The sequence below is a fragment of the Leptonychotes weddellii genome, unplaced genomic scaffold, assembly GCF_054177405.1.
Source record: "Leptonychotes weddellii isolate Sample4059 unplaced genomic scaffold, ASM5417740v2 HiC_scaffold_27, whole genome shotgun sequence".
In the NCBI taxonomy this organism is placed as follows: Eukaryota; Metazoa; Chordata; class Mammalia; order Carnivora; family Phocidae; genus Leptonychotes; species Leptonychotes weddellii.
This window is the reverse complement of record NW_027863060.1, coordinates 13,642-36,577: the sequence shown is the minus strand read 5'-3', so window position 1 is coordinate 36,577 and position 22,936 is coordinate 13,642. Positions and strand designations below refer to the sequence as shown.

The 22,936-nt window shown below is 37.7% G+C and overlaps 1 long non-coding RNA gene across 1 annotated transcript; it reads right to left on the bottom strand.

Annotated features, from left to right (window-relative positions):
• Positions 1–2,602: 2,602 nt before the first annotated feature.
• On the bottom strand, positions 2,603–20,948 carry LOC145718978 (uncharacterized). Its single transcript, XR_014142127.1, has 3 exons — positions 20,644–20,948; positions 10,073–10,203; positions 2,603–4,946 (listed from the first exon to the last, which is right to left on the bottom strand). It is a non-coding gene; the product is annotated as an uncharacterized LOC145718978 (long non-coding RNA).
• Positions 20,949–22,936: the final 1,988 nt, after the last annotated feature.

The window sequence follows — 22,936 nt, the reverse complement described above, 5'->3', positions numbered from 1 at the left end:
CCAATATTATTTCTTGATTCATAAAATTTTTCAGAATTTCTTATATCCACATTTTTGTTATTAGCAACTTAGCAGACAGTATTGTGCAGGGGAATACATGGCTACCTCGAAAACTGCTACCCAGAGTAAGTATTTACAAACCTGCCAACCTGGAATTGATTGTTACAGAGTGAATACAAACAAGAAATCCAAAGGCTATCTTCTTTTTCCACAGAAAAATAATTTTAAGATTTTCAGCAGAGAAGCTGACCAGTATATCCTAGTAAAATGAGATGTATGAATAGTGTTTTACTGCCTTACATGGTAATCCCTCTACAAAAATAAAAAGATCTACAATAAAGGAAATCTCACACACACACACATAATAGGGGAGATGGGATGTGAGGTATATGAACACTCTTTATACTATCCTTACAGCCTTTCTATCAACCTAAAAGTATTCCCCCCCAAAATATCTTATTTATAAAAATCATTTGAGCTGCATATGGAAGGTTTATCCATTTTGTTGTATGTAAATTTCATTTTTTTAAAAAAAGTTATTGCAATAAAAATATCAATTGTTTCCATATCCTAGCAACAATAGGAAAATGAAAATTTTAAAGTACCATTTACACTAGCATAAGTATGAAATTTTTAGGGATAAATCTGACAAAAGTTATACAAGACCTATATACTGAAAACCAAAAAATGTTGCTGAAATTTTAAAAGACATAAATAAATTGAGGAACACATATGTAGATCAGAAGACTCAATATTTTTTAAGATGTCATTTCTCCTCAAATAGATTTATAGATCCTAAGCAAATACCCAGCAGACTTTTTGGCAGAAACAGGTTGATTCTGGAATTTATAGGAATATACAAGACGTGGATTTTGAAAACTAATTTTGAAAAAGATGAACAGAGTTGGAGGCCTTGTACCACCAATTTCAAGACTTCTTAAAAAGCTACTGTGGGGGGGGGGCGCCTGGGTGGCTCAGTCGGTTAAGCACCTGCCTTCAGCTCAGGTCATGATCCCAGGGTCCTGGGATCAAACCAGGCATCAGCAGAGTCCGCTCCTCCCTTCCCCTCTGCTCCTCCCCCTCCCCCTGCTCCTTCTCTCTCTCTCAAATAACTAAATAAAATCTTTAAAAAATATATTTAAAAAAAAGTTACAGTGGGGCACATGGCTGGCTCAGTTGGTAGAGCATCAAACTTGATCTCAGGGTCATGAGTTCAAGCCCTGCGTTCCGCATAGTGCTTACTTTAAAAAACAAACAAACAAACAAAAAAAAAAAACTACAGTATTCAAGATGGTTTGAGATTGGTGTAAAGATAGACCCATGAACAACGGAACAAAACAGAGAGTCCTGAAATAGAACCAAATTTATAGTAAAGGGATGTTCAACAAAGGCACAAAAGCAAATCAATGAGAAAAAGATAGGGGTTCCTGAGTGGCTCAGTCTTGATCTCAGCTCAGGTCTTGATCTCAGGGTTGTGAGCTCAAGCCCGCGTGTAGCTTAAAAAAAAAAAAAAAAAAAAGATACTATTTTCAATAAATTGTGTTGGGTGTTGAAACAACTGTATAGCCACGGCCAAAAGAAAAAGAAGAAAAAAAGAACCTTGATACTTATCTCACACCATAAACAAATATTTAAATAGATCACAGACCAAAATCTAAAAACCGAATATATAAAGTCTCTGTAAGAAAATAGAGGAGAAAATCTTGGTGATCCTGAGCCTGTCAAAGATTTCAGAGCACTAAATGAGAAAAATATGCAGTCTTTCTTTTTTTTTTTAAGATTTTATTTATTTAGTGGTGCCTGGGTGGCTCAGTTGTTAGGCGTCTGCCTTCGGCTCAGGTCATGATCCTAGAGCCCTGGGATCGAGCCCCGCATCGGGGGTCCCTGCTCCGCGGGAAGCCTGCTTCTCCCTCTCCCACTCCCCCTGCTTGTGTTCCCTCTCTCGCTGTGTCTCTCTCTGTCAAATATATAAATAAAATCTTTAAAAAAAAAAAAAGAACCTTACAACTCAAAAATAAGACAATAGATTAATAAAATAAGCAAAAGATTTAAACAGACCCTCAAACCAAAGAAGACATACAGATGACAGATAAGCATATGAAAAGATGTACAATATAGCCAGTCAATAGGGAACTGCAAATTAAAACCAAACCACTACTTACCCACTAAATGAGAAAATTCAAAGACTGACCATACTGAGCATTCTTTTTTTTTTTAAGATTTTATTTATTTATTTGAGAGAGAGAGAATGAGAGAGAGAGCACGAGAGGGGGGATGGTCAGAGGGAGAAGCAGACTCCCTGCCGAGCAGGGAGTCCAATGCGGGACTCGATCCAGGGACTCCAGGATCATGACCTGAGCCAAAGGCAGTCACTTAACCAACTGAGCTACCCAGGCGCCCCATACTGAGCATTCTTGAAGATATGGAGCAACTGGAACTCACACACTTGCTGGTGAGAACATAAAATGTACACTTCAGAACGCTGTTTACCAGTTTCTTAAAAACTTATGTATGTACCCATGTATAACTCAATCATCCTACTCCTAGGCATTTACCTAAGAGAAATAAAAAGAATATGTCCTCACAAAGACTTATACACGAATGTTTACAGCAGCTTTATTTGTAATAGTCCAAAACTGGAAACAACCTAAATGACCATCATCAGGTGAATGGATAAACACATTATGGCATATTCACAATGAAATATATTCAGCAATAAGAGAGAATGCATATAACAGAACAGATTAATTGCAAAATAATTATGCTGATGGAAAGAGGCCAAAAGAAGGTATATGATTCATTTATATAAAATTTTAGAAAATACAAACTAACCTAAGTGAAATAAAGTAGATTATATATTAATAAAGAATGAGGCAGGAGGGGAGGAAGGAGAGAACTACAAAAGGACATAAGGAAACTTAAGGGCATATGTCAAAATTTCATCAAACTGTATACCTTAAATATTTACAGTTTACTGCATATAAATCAATGATATTTCAATAAAGCTGTTTAAGTCATATATAAAAAATGCTTATACAAGATTTTCTTTACTTGCATATTAAAAAAATAAGCTAAACAAACTATAAATTGAGAACACTCAATAAAGAAGGTAATTTATTATGAGCACACCTTCTCTCTCTCTCTCTCTCTCACACACACACCTATGTATACTTCCTAATAAAAAAGAAAATGGACTAGTTAACTTAATAAAATACAAGGAAATCAGAATTTTTAAGATATTTGAACCATAGCTTTTTGAAAACCATTCGTAATTTGTCATCTGAAGATATGAGAAGCAATTTTTAAACCAAGTTTAAAAGACGGAGTAGATCACTCAGCACGGAGTCTGCTTGGGATTCTCTCTCCCTCTCCTTCTGACCCTCCCGCTCGTGTTCTCGATCCCTCTCTCTCTCGAAACAGATAAAAAAATCTTTAAAAAAAAATAAAAAATTAAAAACCAAGTAGATCAATAAGCAGCCTTCATACTATCAAAAAATATGAAATAATTTTAGCACCTGAAAAGTTCCACTAATCCAAAGTCTTCCATCTTATAATATAAAATGTGAAGCCCATGGGGCTCCTGGGTGGCTCAGTCGTTAAGCATCTGCCTTCAGCTCAGGTCATGATCCCAGGGTCCTGGGATCGAGCCCCGCATCGGGCTCCCTGCTCAGTGGAGAGCTTGCTTCTCCCTCTCCCACTCCCCCTGCTTGTGTTCCTTCTCTCTCTCTCTCTGTCAAATAAATAAATAAAATCTTAAAAAAAAAAAAAATGTGAAGCCCAAAAGGGTTTAAGTCAACTGCTAAGGTCATACCAAGGCAGAGCCAAGACTATAATCAAATTTGTATAATTTTAACTTAAAAGGTATTTCAATATCAATTACCATTTCATTATTATACTGATTGATTTTCAATTCAACAATATTTAATAAACATTTCCTGAGCATTATAGGAATATATGGCAATTCTTACCTTCAAGGAGCTTTCAATGTCAATTTGAAGCTTATTAAATATTTAAGACATAAATGTTATTTTCTTCAAAGAACTTTAGTGTTAATGGAAGAAGAATCAAGTTATGCTCATAATAATTTTTTTTTAGTATTCTCAATTTACAGAGTTTGTTTGGCTTGGTTATTTTTATAATACACATGTAAAGGATATCAACCAATCTTGCCTAACCAGTTTTTTCACATTTAAAGAACTGAAAAGTTTTAAAGAATGGAAGAGGTTATAAGTTGGCAGCCTGTGAGCTTTGTTTTATCTACAAATACGTTTTGTCTGTCTGCACAGTGTTTTAAAAAACCTGAATGGGTGGCTAACATCTAAAATGAGTAGACCTTGTATTAAAATCTGGGTTTCCTAATTTTGTTGAAATACTGGAACACCTGACACAACTACACATGCATCCTTCATGGCAAAAACTGAGCAGTGATTAGGCTCTTGGGTAACTTAGACAAATAAGACATAATTACTGCTTTCAAAAACCTCAGTTTATTATTAGAGACAAGCACATAAACAAATCATGGCAGTACGTATAGTTTTACATAAACAAATATGGCAAGCACTGTGTGACAGATATTACAATTAAAATGAAAATAGGATAAGATGGAGGTACATGAGAAGTAGTGATCATTTGTTAAAAATACTGTTTAGGGAAGGCTTCATGGAGAAGGCCAAACTTGAGCTCTTTTTTAAGAGTTAAGTTTCTTCCAGGTGAGAGGACATTTTAGGCATGGCAACAGCATGTTCAAGGTTACAGGATCACATACAGTAGACATGGATGAAGTACAAGGCATCAGGTAGTTTGTAATGAAATGGAATTCCTTTGAAAGATGGACTGAAGCCAGATCATGAAGGACTCTTGCATCCCATGCCAAGGAATGTAGGTTTCATCCTACACATCTGCATTGTTCCCACAATGCTCCTAAGAAGACTCATGATTCAACATAGCTGGGAGAAGAAATAAAAAGGGAAAAGATGTAATAGCTGATCGCCCTAATTACTGATTGAACTAAATTACTAAAAGGAAATTTATGAGCATAGCCGGTCTTTGTTCCATTAACAAGGAGCCCTACTTTTTGCCTATCTTATTCAGTTAAGTTCTATTTTAATATTTCTTTGGACAAAAAATTCTACTGTTATAAACAAATTTTTTAAAAAGCTTGAACATGAGCCATTAAAAATTTTTTACCAATCTTTACGTCTACACATTAATAAAGCAAAGGATAAAAACCATATGATCATCTCAGTAGACACAGAAAAAGCATTTAACAAAATTCAACATCTATTTATGATAAAAATTCTCAACAAAGTGTGTACTGAAGAAATGTACCCCTCAACATAATAAAGGCCCTTAGACAAATCCACGGCTAACATCCTACTCAACAGTGAAAAGCTTAAGGATTTTCCTCCAAGATCAGGGGCAAGACAAGGATGCTCACTCTCACCACTTTAATTCAACATAGTATTGGAAGTCCTAGCCAGAGCAATTAGGCAAGAAGAAGAAATAAAAGGAATCCAAATTGGAAAGGAAAAAATAAAATTGTCAATTTGTAGATGATATAATACAATATATAGAAAATTCTAAAGACTGCACCAAAAAACTACTAATAAGAACGAATAAATGAATTCAATAAAGTAGCAGGATACAAAATTAACATACAAAAATAGGTTGCACTAATAATGAGTTATCAGAAGTTAAGAAAACAATCCCATTTACAACTGCACCGAAAAGAATAAAATATCTAGGAATAAATTTAACCAGGGAGTGAAAGACCTATATACTTTGTAAGACACTGATAAAAGAAACAGAGGACAGCACAAATAAATGGAAAGATACTCTGTGCTCATGGAATGAAAAAAATACTGTTAAAATGTCCACACTACCCAAAGCAACCTACAAATTCAATGCAATCCCCATCAAAAGACCAATGACATTTTTCATAGAACTAAAACAAAGAATCCCAAAACCTGCCTGGATCCACAAAAAGACCCTGAACAGCAAAAGCAATCATGAGAAAAAACAAAGCTGGAGGTTATCATGCTTCCTGATTTCAAATACTACAAAACTGTTAGTAATCAAATCAGTACCAGTAACCAAATCAGTACCAGTATGGTACTGGCATAAAAACTTAGACACATACATCAAGGAAATAGAAAAGAGAGCCCAGAAATATATATATATATGTTCAATTAATCTATGACAAAGGCGAGAATATACAATGGGGGAAAAAAGGTCTCTTCAATAAATGGTGTTGGGAAAACTGATGGCCACATGTAAAAAAAATGAAACTGGGTCACTATCTTATACCACATACAAAAATAAATTCAAAATGAATTAAGGACTTGAATGTGAAGCCAGAAACCATGAAACTCCCAGAAAAGAAAAAAACAAATAGTAACCTCTTTGACACTGGTCTTAGCCATATTTTTTTTTGAACCACTCTTCTTAGGCAAGGGCAACAAAGGTAAAATAAATAAATGGCATTACATCAAACTACAAGCTTTTGCACAGCAGAAGAAACCATCAACAAAATGAAAAAGCAACCTAACTGAATGAAAGAAGATATTTACAAATCATACACCTGATAAGAGGTGAATATCCAAAATATATAATGAACTTACACAGCTTAATATATATAAAAAAATACTATTTAAAAATGAGGAGAGGATCTGAATAAACAGTGTCCCAAGGAAGACATACAGATGGCCAATGGACACATGAAAAGATGCTCAACCTCACTAATCATCAGGGAAATACAAATCAAAACCACAAGGAGATACCACCTCACACCAGTCAGATTGGCTTTTATCAAAAGGACAAAAAATAACAGGTGTTGGTGAGGGTGTGGAAAAAAGGGAACCTTCGTACACTGTTGGTGGGAATGTAAAGTGGTGCAGCCACTATGGAAAAAAATATGAAAACATCTCAAAAAATTAAAATTAGAACTACCACACTATCCATCAATTACACCTCTAGGAATATATCCAAAAAACAAAAAACAAAACAAAAAAAACCCCCACCAATTCAAAGAGATATATGCACAAGACCTAGGTTCACTGTAGCACTATTTACAACAGCCAAGATATGGAAGCAATCTAATTATCCACCAATAGATGAATGGATATAGAAGATGTGGCATACATACACAATGGAATATTACTCAGCCATAAAAAAGAATGAACTCTTGCCATTTGCAGCATGGATGGACCTAGAGAGTTTTATGCTAAATGAAGTAAATCAGACAATGACAAATACCATATGATTTCACTTATATGTGTAATCTAAAAAATGAAGCAAATGAACAAGCAAAACAAAAAGAGACTCACAGATATTAGAAGCAACTATTGGCTACCAGACTGGGAAGGGATTGGGGGCTCTACAAAATAGATGAAGGGGATTAAGAGGCACAAATTTCCTGAGGATATAAGTAAGTCATGAGGATATAATGTACCGCATAGGTACTACAGCCAGCAATATTTTAACAATTTTGTGTCGTGACAGATGGTAACTAGACTTATTGTGGGGTTCATTTCATAATGTATAAAAACATCACTATGATGGGGCACCTGGGTGGCTCAGTCAGTTAAGCATTCAACTCTTGATTTCAGCTCCGGTCTTGATCTCAGGGTCATGAGATTAAGCCCTGCGTCCTGGCTCTGCGCTCAGGAGAGCTTGGGTTTCTCTCCTCCCTCTCATTCTCTCTCTTTCTAAAATGAATAAGTCTTTTAAAAAATACATCACTATGGGGGCTCCTGTGTGGCTCAGTCAGTTGGGCATTTGCCTTCGGCTCAAGTCTGAGCTGCTCAGCCAGGGAGTCTGCTTCTCCCTCTCTCTTTGACCCTCCCTTCTACTCGTGCTCTCACTCACTCTCTTTCTCAAATGAATAAATAAAAGATCTTAAAAAAAATCACTATGGGGGTGCCTGGGTGGCTCAGATGGTTAGGCGTCTGCCTTCGGCTCGGGTCATGATCCCAGGGTCCTGGGATCGAGTCCCACATCGGGCTCCCGGCTCAGCGGGGAGCCTGCTTCTCCCTCTGACCCTCTCCCCTCTCATGCTGTTTCTCTCTCGCTTGCTCTCTGAAAAATAAATAAATAAAATCTTAAAAAAAAAAAAAATCACTATGATGTAAACCTGGAATCAATGGGCTACTGTGTGTCAATTATACTTCAATTAAAAAAAAAAGATTTTTACCAAGAAATTAAATGGTAAGATTAGCATTTTGAACAGATCTCTCTAGGAACAGTGCCAAGGGTGGATTAAAAAAGTATGAGACCAGAAGGAAATGAGAATGCTTATTTGCAAGAGTAACACAAGAAATGATGAGTTAAATCTGGATATTCAAGTCTTACTGATGTCTACTTGGTGCCAAGAAGTCGGCTATGTGCTAGGTTCAGGAAAAGGAAGATAAATTTAAGAGTTATTTAAATAAAAAGGCATCATAATTTATTAAAATGAGAAGATAAAGAGAGAAAAGGAATTAAGTTTGGTAGGTGACTTGAATAAACAAATGGATAGCTATGGTTTAAACTAAGAATAAAATTGTAACACCTCATCTTCAATAAGCTAAGCACAAACCAGGTCAAATAAAGAGATGTTAAGGAAGTGTAATCTAAAAAAAGCAAAGGATTATAGCTATGACTATACTTCAGGAGTAAAGGTTCTAGAGGATTTATTAGAGGTATATACAAAACCAGAACCATCTTTGAATGCCTTTATAAACAACATCCTTAAATATCAATATCCTAAAGATAATCTCAAAGGTTTCCCTAATGGTCTACCTAAGGTTAAAGCTTGGCATCTTTCCCTTGGCAATTCTGGTTTAGATCCAGACACCCAAATGATAGCAAAGAATCAAGGCAGACAAGAATACTGGAAAACAATATTTAACTGATCATATCTATACAATTGCTAACATATGGCCAGTAAGTTTATCAAATGTCACATCACTCCTCTGTAATGAGTTGCATAATTCTGCTCATGGTTAATCATTTTTTTAAGGACTTTTTTTTTTTTAAGTAATCTCTACACCTGGGCGCCTGGGTGGCTCAGTTGGTTAAGCGACTGCCTTCGGCTCAGGTCATGATCCTAGAGTCTCAGGATCAAGTCCCGCATCGGACTCCCTGCTCAGCAGGGAGTCTGCTTCTCCCTCTGACCCTCCCCCCTCTCATGAGCTCTCTCTCTATCTCATTCTCTCTCAAATAAATAAAATCATAAAAAAAAAAAAAAGTAATCTCTACACCTAACATGGGGCTTGAACTCACAACCCCAGATCAAGAGTCACATGCTCCATCAACTGAGCCAGCCAGGTGCCCCAATCATGGTTAATGTTTAATTACCAATTTCTCACTAGACTTTTAGAATAGGTTCAAAGTACTTATGTGGATAAATTTCCTAAGCACTAGAAGTGTTCAATGATATAAGTTTCTAGGTTTTTCATTAAATACAACTTGAAAGAAATTCAGTGCCATTTCCATGAATCTGGTTTTATAACATAATTACTTCCCCTGATAATGAATTTTTAAAAGGGGTAAGGGGAGAGGGGAAGTAATAAATGGGGTGGCAAGTCCTTACATTCCTCAAGAACTCTATTTTCACTGCTGTTCATAAGAATTACTTCAACTCTTTGATAAAGATCATAATTAACATTAAATACACAAAATAAACTCTTAAGTCCTTCAATGAGAAGTGATGAAAACATTCTATCAAAAGAGGCTTCATACCTCATTAATTACATTAGACTATGAAATCTTACCCATTAAAGAGTAGATCAAATACTAATTACTATTTCCAAATAGCTGACTGTAAGTTATAAAACTCTTTTAACAACAGAAAGAGTTGGTTATAACTTTAAGTCCATTGCCAAACCTTGTATATTAGAAAAGACATTCTAAGAGAGGAATTGCACGAGCCTATAGCTATAGTAAAAAAAAAGAAAAAAGATATCAGTATCTGACTAATACAGTAAGAATTAGAAAATATTCTCAAAGTATCTTTATGTGGGGCAAAATAAGTGCTTGCATTTATAAAAAGAAAGAAAAAGAAATCGAAAACGATGGGGAACAGAAGTATTACCTGAGGGCAGGAAATTCAGACAAAGGGTCCCTATTCCTGGTGAAAGCAAGTAGTCAGTTGCCAGGGTTTCTTAGACTCCTTGATTATGAAATTCACAGCACACCAATCTCCACCACAGCCAGCAGGGATCGCTGCAGGGAATGGGTACACAGGGGACATAGGAGGGAGCAAGTTTAAGGGAAGGAAGAGGAAAGGAATGATATGATAAAAATATTTAGCTGTGATGCACTTAAAAAAATACAGTTGTATTTCACACTGGAATAAATAAGGCAACACTGCTTAAATTCTAAGATAAATTAACCATTTGTGATTTCCTTCATTCTCTCTACCACTGGTATTATTACTACTGATATTTTTTAAAAAATTTTTATATTAAAAATATTAAAAATGAAATAGCTCTGTTGTACAAAAGTTATACGAAGACTGAACTGTAATTCAACATTAAATCAAACCAAATAGGACAAGCACTCTAAAAGATAAGCAATTTACAAATACAAATTGTATCAAATTAGTTTAACTGCTAAAAAGTCCATTTAAAACTGTAATCTTCAATTCATTTTATGGAGAATACCAAAAAGTAAAGTTAGCTATGAAAATTAACCCACAAACCAAAGAGAGATCCAGCAATAAATTATATCTACACATACAAAAGCAAGTCAGAGAACTAGAGTATTTATAAAAAAAAAAAAAGTCTTTAAATTTCTTGGATATGAGTCATCTGCCAAAAATGTATTCAGGACAACCAATTTACATCCTATAAATTCTATGAAGGCCAAAGTTAATCTATTCTCTAGTCAGCTGAAAATGTTTCTGAACAACTATGTATAACAATACTGTGCCAAATGCTAAAGGTACAACAGCAAACAAGATAAACATAATCACTGCCTTCAGAATGCAGTCTGTCAGGGTGATTCTGCCCTTAAAGAGATAACAATCTAGAGGGCACCTGGCTGGCTCAGTCGGTGGAGCATGGCACTCATGAGTTCAAGTCCTACATTCATGAGTTCAAGCCTTATGTTAGGCATGGAGCCTACTTAAAAAAAAGAAAGAAAGAAACTAAAAAAAACAGATGACAATCCACAGAACTAAAACATGAAATTTTTGTTGTAATAAAATATTTTAAGACCTAAAGGAATTAAAAAATGAAGACCAGTGAAGACTAGCCTACCTAGTTAAAGCTGCCTATTAAGATGTACAAGTAAAATGAAGCCCAAGAGGATGACCTGGCAGGAAGGAATGTAAACAATCTGGCTACAGTAATAAGACAACAAAAGATGGGTGAAAAACAAAAAAGGGAGAGAAGGTTTAGTATTGGAAAACAGTGGAAAAAAATTGCAGCCAAGTTTCTAGGATCTAAAGGCACTGGGTGGCTCAGTCAGTTAAGCGTCTGACTCTGGGTTTCAGCTCAGGTCATGATCTCAGGGCCTGGGATGGAGCCCAATTCCCCTGCTGACCTTGGGGAATCTGCTTGCGGATTCTCTCCTTTCCCTCTGCCCTCCCCGCACTCATGTGCGCATACTCTCGCTCTCTCTCTCTAAGGTAAATATAGAAATCTTTTTTAAAAAATAAAGTATCCTTAACTTCTCTAACTGCTTTAAATATTCCCTTGGTATGCATGCCACTGTCAAGCAAACAGATTTAGTAACTATACATTTTATATCACATAAACTGTCACTTATGTATTTTTTTTTTTTAAGATTTTATTTATTTATTTGACAGAGAGAGACACAGTGAGAGAGGGAACACAAGCAGGGGGAGTGGGAGAGGGAGAAGCAGGCTTCCCGCGGAGCAGGGAGCCCGATTCGGGGCTCGATCCCAGGACCCTGGGATCATGACCTGAGCCAAAGGCAGACGCTTAACGACTGAGCCCAGGCGCCCCACTTACGTATTTTTATTTCATTATTTCTTTACAGTTTCTCTGGACTTAGACCACCTTTGTCTCAATGTCTCTACTTCCATTAAAGTTGCATATAGTATTTTGTGCCTATCTCTTAAGACTTACATTTTATCCTGGTATCTACTTAATCATCTACCATACTGTTTTAAGAAGGCATTTATAGTTCTTAACTTCACATATATCTTACAGATCTTCTGTAAGTATTGGTGGAAAGAATAAATGCATGATTTATCAATGCGAATAATCACACTTAAAATACTCCTTAAAGATAAACCTTAGATTTTATGATGCCCCTTTTTATATATAGTTCATTTATATATAAAGTTCCATCACAGCAGAAGAAAACTTTGGAAAAGGAACTGAGTTTAGTAAACAACATGGTTTTAGCAAATTTTAAAATGACTGAATTTTCTGGTATTTCTAAGTTTCTCTCTAAATATTAATTCCTAACAATAAAATTACAAACAACAGTAGAGGAAAACAACACGTGATGTTATGCTAGCAGTGGCAAAAAGAAGCCAGAGAGCTCTCTTTTAATGGTATTTTTGGGTAGAAGAGTACATACACATATAGCTAAAATTAAGTCTTAAAGAAGAGACTAATCTAGAGATTCAAAATTTATGTATAACATTCATTTTGGCTGGGAGAAATCTCAAAATAAGTAAATGAATTATCAGACAAACACTAAATCTAATGTCTGAAAAAATAAACAATAACTATTATACCCTGAATCATATTTGTTGCAGATCTCAACTTTGTTTTAGTAACTTTGTATTGATGTAGTAACTGCTTGTATTTCACTCATGGAAACAGTCATAAAGTTACACCTGTAACTTACATTCAATCTGAGCTCCAGTCACTTATAACAACTAAATACCAATATTTACAGAAATACTAAATTATTCATCCTAATAGATATAAAATAATGTGCAGCATTTAGAACATATATAACTGATAAGAGATCAACTTACTAAGGAAATGTTCAGATTGGAAACTGAAGTATTAAGGCAAAGGGTAATATTGCAAAAAAATTATGCAAGTATAAAGAAATGGAGAAATTGTACTTTCCCAACTTCACAGAATTGCTAAGTCAAAAGGCTATGTTTCCCAAGCTTCAAAGGACTACAGAGTCAAAGGATTCCCAAATAATAAAAGAATCTCCTAAGGGATTCTGCAACAGGATGGTGAAATACCACAAAAGAGTAGTAACACTGAAATTTTATAATAAATAAATGCTGAAAATAGAGCAAAAGCCTGAGCAGGCAGCATAGAATAATCATATTAAAAGAGTACTGGATCAGTAACTTAACCACTCAATACTACCTGTCAAACCCTGGGGAAATCACAAATTCTAATGTTTTAATAATTTCCTTCTCAGAGACGGGAACAAATCCCTTCTGATTCTAGAATGGTAATATTACAACATCCAGTGGACCAAGCATCTAAGCCCCCCTTCAACTAAAGTTTACAAATCAATCTCCTGAAACTAGCTTCTGAAGAATCAATATCTGGTTTTAGTTGGAAATTAGTGTCAAAGAAATGGTCACCTGCTTGATACCTCTACAAAGTATACTTAATAGCAAAAAATACAACACTATAAAGTCCACCCATTAAAATTCATCTCACAATTCACTTCACTGTAATTATGTACTGCATAACCAAAGGATAACCATCCGCAAACACTTGATACTGGTGCTGCAGACATGTGAACCAGACTAACATCATGATGGCTGCTCCGTGACCTGAAGTCTTCTTGAATACAGCCCCCATTCCCATTCTTTCCTTTTGTTTAACAGCACCCTTAAGTACACCCTTGGAGCATAACATTTTGGATCTGCTCTGGAGATATAACTATGATACTTACCTATTCTCAAACATGCTCCTCCCTGGTGGTCTCCTAGCATGTACTCCCCAGCCCCTAGAGCTATAAAAGCAGGTTTCCCAAAAGGTGGTGTTGGGGAGATCTACCCACTTGCAGCCCCCCAAGATATGCTTCTGTCCATTAGTCCCCTTAAAAAAACATTTCTCATCAAGCTGAACTTGGTGTTTTTCTTCAGTCATGGTTCCTTTGGCCTTTGAAGGTTGCTTTGCACATACTTCCATATCACAGAACAGTCGACTAAAATGCGTAGTCTAAATTAGTTCACAAATAAAAGGAATCTCCATTCAGATATCTAACAGGCATCCAAATTAATACATCCAAAACCAAACTCCTTTATCTCTCTACCTTAAGCCTGCCTCTCCTGCAGTCTTCTACGTAGTTAACAGCAACTCCATCTTCTCAGTTGCTATGTCATGACTATTCTTTCTCTCTCAATCCACATCTTACCTGTCAGCAAATCCTGTGGTTCTACCTTTGAAATACATCTAGAACCTCAACAAGTCCACCGCATCGACATAGGTCCAAGTCAAAACCTTTCTCACCTGGATAGTTAACACTTTTAATTGGCCTCCTGCTTCTGCCCTTGTCCTCCTATTATTTATTTCCCACATGGCTGCAGAGTAATCCTTGGCTCAAAGCCTTGCTTCCAATCTCACTCAGGGTAAAAGCTAAAGTCATTACAAGGCCCCAAAAGATCTGGCCCTGTTTTCTCTTTGATGCATCTTCCTCTACTTACTTCACTCCTCACCCCACTCATGTTGGTGGCCTTGATATATTTCAAAAATGATAAGCAAGCTTCCACTTCTGGATCCTTGCATTTACTTCCACTACCTTTCATATCTATTCTCAAATATCACCTTTTCAATTAGGCCTTCCTGATCACCAGATTTAAAACTGCAAACTCTACCCTTACCTCCCTGCACTTTCTATCCCCTTTCCCTGTGTTATATTTTTAATAGCACTTTCCACAAACTGATATAATGTACTTCACTCTTACTATCAGCCTCCTTTGATTAAAAATGTAAATTCCACTGAGAGCAGGGATTCTAGCTACAGCACTAGGCACTAGTGCATGGTACAAAGTAGCACTCAGTAAATATTTGTTAAATAACTGTTATATATCTAGTGTCAAAATCAACAGTATTGGGGGTTATTTTAAAAAGAATACTGTCAACTTAAGTAACTAAAAATTACTTTTAAAATTCCCAAAATTACAAAAGTAAATTTATTTCTATTCCTAAAAGGTAATAATTAACTCAATTTTTTCCCAGTTGCCCAATCCAAGTAAATCAAATCTCACAAACTTCATATGGCAGTATATTTCTAAAAACAGGTTACATTTAGTGATCCTACTCATGCTTCCTATGCCACAATAGGAATCACTGAAGTTTCCCAAGAGCTGAGACCATGTCTTACCCATCTTTGTATCTCCAATGCCCAGTGTTCAAGAACCTGATAAACATAAACTCTCAAAATTATTTATTGAGCTTTACCATAAAAGTGAAAGATGTAATGAGCCTATCAATAATTATACAAAATTATCATTTGAAAAAATAATTTCCGACAGTCTAAATCATGTTGTTTCCTTTCAAGAATGTTTAATTCAGGAATGACTATAGACCTAGTCATTACAAGGCCCCACAAGGTCTAGCCCAGTTTTCTCTTTGATCTCATCTTCCTCTACTTACTTCACTTCTCACTCCACTCCAGAAGATTATATGCACCTTAACGTCTCTTCAGCAATTCAGTTCCATGGCCTTAATGGATACCTTGCTCTAAATTAGGCCTAATCCTCCTCTGAAATTTAAACTTTAATACTTTTAGACAAAACCTCCAATCCTTCCAGTTCTCTCATTTGTTTTTTTCAACTGCTCTCCCACCCAGATAAAATTTCCAATCCTTTGATGGTTCTTTCCAGACTATCAGCTGCTGTTCCCCCTTTTCTTCCTTTCACAGTGTAAGCTTTCATGAATACACCGTGAGGCACCCTAAAGTCTCTATGACTTTGCCATTCAGTCACAAGACCTGGCAAGAGTTCAACCTTTCCTAATCTCCCTAACATATATTCCAAATATTCAACAATCTTCTCAAGGCACCCTCTCTTTCTATTTGTTCCTTCTCTTAGTTTAGGGTACATATCTTGTTGACCCTGTCAAGTGGTTTCTCCTACCTAGATCATTAGAACTGGCCTGGATCCAATCCCTTTCCAAGTATGGTTCCCCAACCTTCCATAAATCCTGTGGGATGATATCCCTACAATACATGACTTTTATATTTAAGTTAATCAGAGACCCTCTATAAACTCTATATTTCCACCACAGTCAACTGCTCCTGAACCCTGGATTCCAAAACCAAACTGATAACTAAGCATCTTTAATGATCATGTCCCTCTTTTGTCTGGAATTCTTTATTAGCAGTCACCTCCCAGGATGAAGTTCAATTTCTTTAACATAGCAAATGAGGCACTCTGAAATCTAATTTAGTTCAATGCCTATTAAAGATACCAAATGGAACAGTAAGCCACACTCAAAACAGTTCTACCTATGACCATATCCTTGCTTTATGACCTTTTGCCATTGTTAACTGATCCATGTTGGTAAGTAGAACTGGGCCAAACAGGTTCTCTCTCCCAGGAATCTCAAACTTGACAGGAAAGACCACAGATTGAGAGTTGTGAGAGGTGGAAGCAGTGGTTCTCAACCAAGAGAGATTTTACTCTAAGGGGACATTTGTCAACGCCTGGAGTGCTACTGGCATCTAGTGGGTAGAGACCAGAGATGCTGCTAAACATCCCACAAACACAGAGCAGCCCTTCACAACAAAGAATTATCTTGTCCAATGAGGTTTTAGGAGCTGGTTAGGTCTGCCCTTCCCCGGACTCGGTGACCCACCCCAACAGCTTTCTGTTACATTTCCCCTATTACCTAAGTTAAACAGAGATTTTTGTTGTTTGCAGACAAAATAACCTTAAGTAGCACAGTACCCTAGTTCAATCATCTGACATGCTTGTATACTTCAAACCAGTTTCTCAATCTCAAAACTACTGACATTTGGGCAATATAACTATTTGTTGTGGCAGACTGTGCTGTGTACACAGCATGTTTAGCAGCATTCCTAGCCTCTATCCGCGCCCCCCCCCCCAAGTTGTGACAATCAGAAATGTATACAGACATTGCCAAATGTCCCCTAAGGGGCAAAATCACCTCTGACTGAAAACCAGGACTTTAAATTATACAAAGACTCCACCCAGGTGTGGTGAACATCTGACTTGCCAACTCCCACTTCCAGTTAACCTTGTGTCCAGCATAGTATGTACGAGCCAAAGGGAAAGCATGGGGGGAAGGGAAGAGGGAGCATTTGTATCGGAATCTTTTACTCCTTTTCAGGTCCTGGCTTAAATATATTCTATCTTCCAGCTTCTATTTTCCTCCTCTTCTTTGCTCTAGCACACAAGTACAAATGCACAGTAACATGAGGCCTTGAAAGGTAGCTCCTGTTCTTATTTCCTTTCTTACGTTTGTTATAACTTTTCTTTAGAACTTTCCATTCCTTTTTGAAAAAATACTCTCCTAGAGAAGACTCTGAAACATATTCTGTGCTGGTTATAGTATGAAAGATCAGAGTCATTTCTCTTCAAAGGCTTTTCCTGTTTCACTTCTCTTAAAATATAAGTAGTCCAACCTCCACCCCCACCACACAAACACACACACACACACTCCCATCACCCTCTTGCCCTGCCCCCTTGCCCAATCCCCCCAGCTCTGCTCCCTCTCTCTCCCTCCCTTCTGTTGAGTTTCAGATCAGTTCCAAGTACACAAACTATTTTTATTAATAATGCAACAGATGCCTAAGATACAAACTAAACAACAATTAGGCAGGGAACAAGTATACAGATTTACACTTCTCAAATAGTTCAGCATTTACTTAAAGCATTTATTAATCTCTTAAGAATTTCTCTTTTATACTTTTCCACTATGCCAGATTCTCAAGCCCCTATATCTGCCTAACACTGGTTTTAATGTTAGAATTTCACCATACTTCAATCTCAAGGCTCAGAGTAAGCATTCTTTCTCCTGTTGGTTCCTATAAAGTCTTATTCCTTACTGGAAGACCCCATACAGAAAGGGTCATTTTCCTAGTCCTTCCTTTCCAAGACAACAAAGGCTCATTTATTCAATGATTCAGTTACCTTCCTAAAACCACAGGGAAACTGGTCATACCCAGTTATCTGTGATAATACTGGTGGCATATAGTCTTACCTCAGTTAAGAAAACGCAAAGGAAAGTCAATGCTTTGGTGCCATTCATTAAAAAAATAGTTGAGTGCCTACATTATGCTAGACTCAAAACAAAATCCCTGCCATTATGTAGTTTACATTCAAGTGAAGAAGACAATGAAAAAGCATATATATATATATATATATAGGCTGAGAACGATGAAAGCGTGATCAGGTAAGGCCTCCTTTGAGGTGCCATGAGTGCATCAAATGGCCACAAGAAATGTCTATTACTGCAAGATAATGTGTTCTAAGTATTTCCTGTTAAAAATTATTAAATTGTCCTCCAGATGATTACTTCAATATAGAGACATCTTTAATACTGGATAATTTGTAAAATTAAGCTTGACCCCAGGTAATTTCAAAAGTTCACCCCTACTTGAATAACTAATTTATCACAACACCCATCTTATTTCATCTATTGTCGTCCTTTACATTTATAAATAACTATTATTCTTAGGAGATGACAGCAGTAAGATTAATATATGAATATGAATTTGACACTCTTCAATCACCTGAGTTGTTTTGAAATATGAAATAACCAAGAATTCAAGTGTTTTCAAAAACTCACTTCTGTACTCAGCTATAAAAAAGAATGAGATCTTGCCATTTGCAACAACATGGAGGGACTTAGAGGGTTTTATGCTAAGTGAAATAAGTCACACAGAGAAAGACAAATACCATATGATTTCACTTATATGTGGAATCTAAAGAAGGAAACAAACAAAAAGCAGAAACAGATCCATAAATACAAAGAACAAACTCATGGTTGGCAGAGTGAAGGGTTGGGGGTGGGCAAAATGGGTGAAGGGAAGTGAGAGGTACAGGTTTCCAGTATGTAATGATTAAGTCACAGGGATGAAAGGTAGAAAGGTAGAAAGAAAGAAAGAAAGGTAGAAAGGTAGAAAAAGAAAGAAAGAAAGAAGCATACCAATGACCAAAGGTGCAAAAACAAAAATCCTCATCTCTGAAAAAAAAAATCCTCATTATTATTTACCACAAAGGTATTAGAAATCATACAGATTAAAAAGTACTCCTAAGGACTCAATTCTGAATATGTGAAATAAGCCATCACCTTTGCTCTTAATTTTTAAGAGCCTTTCTCAACTGGAGTTCTACAAGAGAATTAAACTAACACCCTAAGCCACTCATTGATTGAATTAACTTTCTTCCCAAGCATCTGGAACGGAACTAGGCATGTACCATCATCCTTGGAAGAAAAACAGTCAAATCATTTTCTGTAGGTCTCAATTTTCTTGTGGAATGGAGTATGACAAAGGCTAGAGGACATCTGATTAAGTCAGACATTACCTAAATAATAATTAAAAAGATAAAACCTTTTTCCAAAATAAGATAATTCAGTATCAGACCATATGTACAATATTAAAACTTTCCAATTAGTGATATTAAGAAATGTATATTCATAAATGCTGCTATAATTTGCTACTTTTTAAAAAAATGTTATATCTTAATGTTTTAAGTTTAGATAACATTTGCTGATTCACAGAAATATTGATTTTGTTCCCCAATGTACAACCTGTGGTATTCAATGATCTGGAGAATCAAGAATTGTCTTTACCATATAAACATACCATACCCAAGTTTTTTCCTAATATTAACTTACAAATAACAGAGAAAAAGGTCATAACCAAGTGCTTTGAATTCGCCGTTAACAAGTTGGAAACAAGATCCCACATTTAGTTGTGTCTTGAGACAAATATGGAGAAGTCAGAAGTAACGAACTGCCAGCTTTACTGAGTCATGTTTCTGACTAAAACCGCGTTATGAAATGGAAAGAATGACAAGTATTGTGTTTATCACCACAGATGTTGACTACCTTAATTTATGGATCTCAAATTTAAAAAAAAAAAAACAAAAAACTTTTTTGCCAGAATGATGTGGAACTTAAAACGACTCCAGAAAGAACTTGCCAAAGCTGGGAACTCTGGCTATTTACCTAAAACAAATCCTAACTGTGCAAACAGGCACACCCTCTAATGCATTAGAGTGGCAACGGCGAGGTGGGGTGAGTTCAGAAAATAACAAGGTTAACATTTCACGGAGAAAACAAGCCTCAGCCCAAAGAGTCCAAACCGCTCCAGACGCCCTCGGTTAGCGCTCTGCTCCGAATGGAGGCGAGCACGGAGCTCGGATTCACCCTGCCACACAAATCCCCAGCCTCCGCGCAGGACCGCTCAAGCCGGGTCCCCCGGACGCCCCCAGACGCCGCGTCGGGGAGCGATCTCAGCGCGCTGCCTCCCTCCGCCGCCCTCCACGCTGCTCCGCGAGCCGGCTGGGGGAGAACCCGTCCAGGGGGCCGACTCTTGAGGCCAGAGCCGGGCGCCGCAGGCGACGGGAGATCGGGGCCGCGACCCCCTGGCCCAGCTAGACCTGGCAGCTCAAGAGTCGCCTCCCGCACGGCTACCAGTCCCCGCCGCCCCCGAGGCTGCGAGCAGCCTCCCGAGACGGCTAGGGCGGAGGCGGACTGGCCTCCCACGCCCGAGGCTCTAGCTGACCTGGAGAGGTGCTTCAGGATCTGTTTCTTGATGAGCCCAGCCATGGTGCCGCGGCAGGAGGCGTCGCGCTCTCTCCGCGTTTCTCACTGCCTCCTCTCTTCGTGGCCGCTTCCTTGTTGTCCGGACTAACCCGGCCGGAGGAGAGTCGCCTGAGCGCTCACGCCCGGGAGAGACCAGAGGCCCCGGCCGAGGCCACAGCCGCCGCCGCTGGTGCCGAAGACCGCGAGCATCGCTCTCAGGCCGCGGTGGCCGCCGCCGGCGCCATCTTGGCTGCAGCATCACCTAAGAGACCTGGGGGAGGGCGGGGCGGGGCGGACTCGGCGTGGGGCGGGGCAACGCAGGCTCCGACCCGCGCGGGAAGTGTGCTGCCCGGCCACCCTTGTCCGGGACTGGACGTGTGTCCTTCGCCGCCTTGATGCTACTGGGTGCTTTGATTCCCAATCCCAGAACCTTCTTGTGCTTTATAGTCCTCCCTCTCCACTCTGGTCTTGTTCCGGTCTCCATCACTGAGTGCTCCGTCCACATCCTACTTTTAATTTTTCAGAATTTGGGGCACAAACTGCCCTGCTTGCTTTGCTCTCTACCTGGTCTACCTAGCTTTCTTCATATTCTTGCCTCAGTTTCTTCTCGTTTTCTAAGATATACTGCCCCCCACCCTCCCCGCCGCCCCATACTATGATCTAATGTTTTCTCTGGTGATTCCAGTTCTAAGGGAACTAGAAGTTGACAACGTGTCTTAAAAGAGTCCAGGACCCGGGAATTAGAAGTCCCAAACTCAAGTCCTGGCTGTCTTGTATTCTAGCTGTTTTAACCTGGAGAAAATAATGTCCTTAGTTTTAGCCTTAATCATCTATAAAATAGGTTAATAATGTATTCTTTACTCCCTTCTCTAGGTTGTTTTATCTAAGAAAATAAGAATGTAAAATTTCACTTGAAAGTTTCTATAAAAAGGAAGGAAATTCTTGAAATAGAACTATTACAGCTCTGAACCTCCACCTCACCCAGCCCCAAACCAACATTTTCAGAGGTGAAAATGACCACCCAATGATGTCTACAGGAGGAAAAGAAATTACACTACCTCTGAGGGATGTATCAGGAAGAAATGTGGTTATGGGTGGGGGAGAGGAGGTAGTTCACATATAGTCCAACAACCTGGCTCTTTTTGTAGAACGGAAAGTTGATAGTGCTTTGACTACTCACTTAACGTTCTTCATGCACTATAAATTAGGCACTATTCAAATATCTAGGGTTGCCTAAACAAAAACAAACAAACAAAAAAAACCTTGTTCTGTCATCAAAGAGTTAGCAGCCTAGCAAGGAAAGTAGTAGACTCTTAGTGCTAAGACCTTGAGCTTTGTCACTAGACTCAGTCAAATGCTACCTCAGCTGTTTTGTAGCTATGTAAACTTGGGCGAGGTATTTAATCTGTCAGCCTCAAGTACCTCATCTATTGGAGATAATATTAATAGTTTCTAACTCAGAACTTTGTGAGGTCTAAATGAGATTATGCATATAAAGTTTTCAACAAAGTGCACTTAATAAATGCTATTTTTTTTTTAAAAGATTTTATTTATTTATTTGACAGAGAGAGACACAGCGAGAGAGGGAACACGAGCAGGGGGAGTGGGAGAGGGAGAAGCAGGCCTCCCGTAGAGCAGGGAGCCTGATGCGGGGCTCGATCCCAGGACCCTGGGATCATGACCTGAGCCGAAGGCAGACGCTTAACGACTGAGCCACCCAGGTGCCCCAATAAATACTATTATTATATAATAATAATTATATAATAATAATAATAATAACAATTGTTATGCAAATTGTATGAGAACACAAAAGAAGGAGTGATTCGTTCCACCTTAAGTCAAAGACAGATTTACAGTGGAGATGTTATTTCAAAGATGAGACTAAATCAGCTTAATGTGTTAGTAGAACTGACCTTGAAGTCCAAGATTTGGATATAAAACCTAGCTCTGCAGGTTTTTAGCTATGTGATCATAAGAAAAGTATGGAACGTCTCAGCCTCCATGATGGTTGTTGTGAGGATTAACCAAGCTAATGGAGGTTAAGTAAGTATTTAAGAGACTTAAGAGAGTGCCAGACACAATAGCATGGAAGCTATTATTATTAATTTACTAGCCACAAGAGGATGTTCCAGGCAAGTGGAATTGTCAAAGTTCATGGCTTATAAATGGCAAGTGGCCTAATGTGGCTAGAACAAAACATGGATTCCTTTTCAAAGTAGTAAGTATTAAAGAAACTCATAGCTTAATAATTATAGTTGTAGTATAGTTTAAAA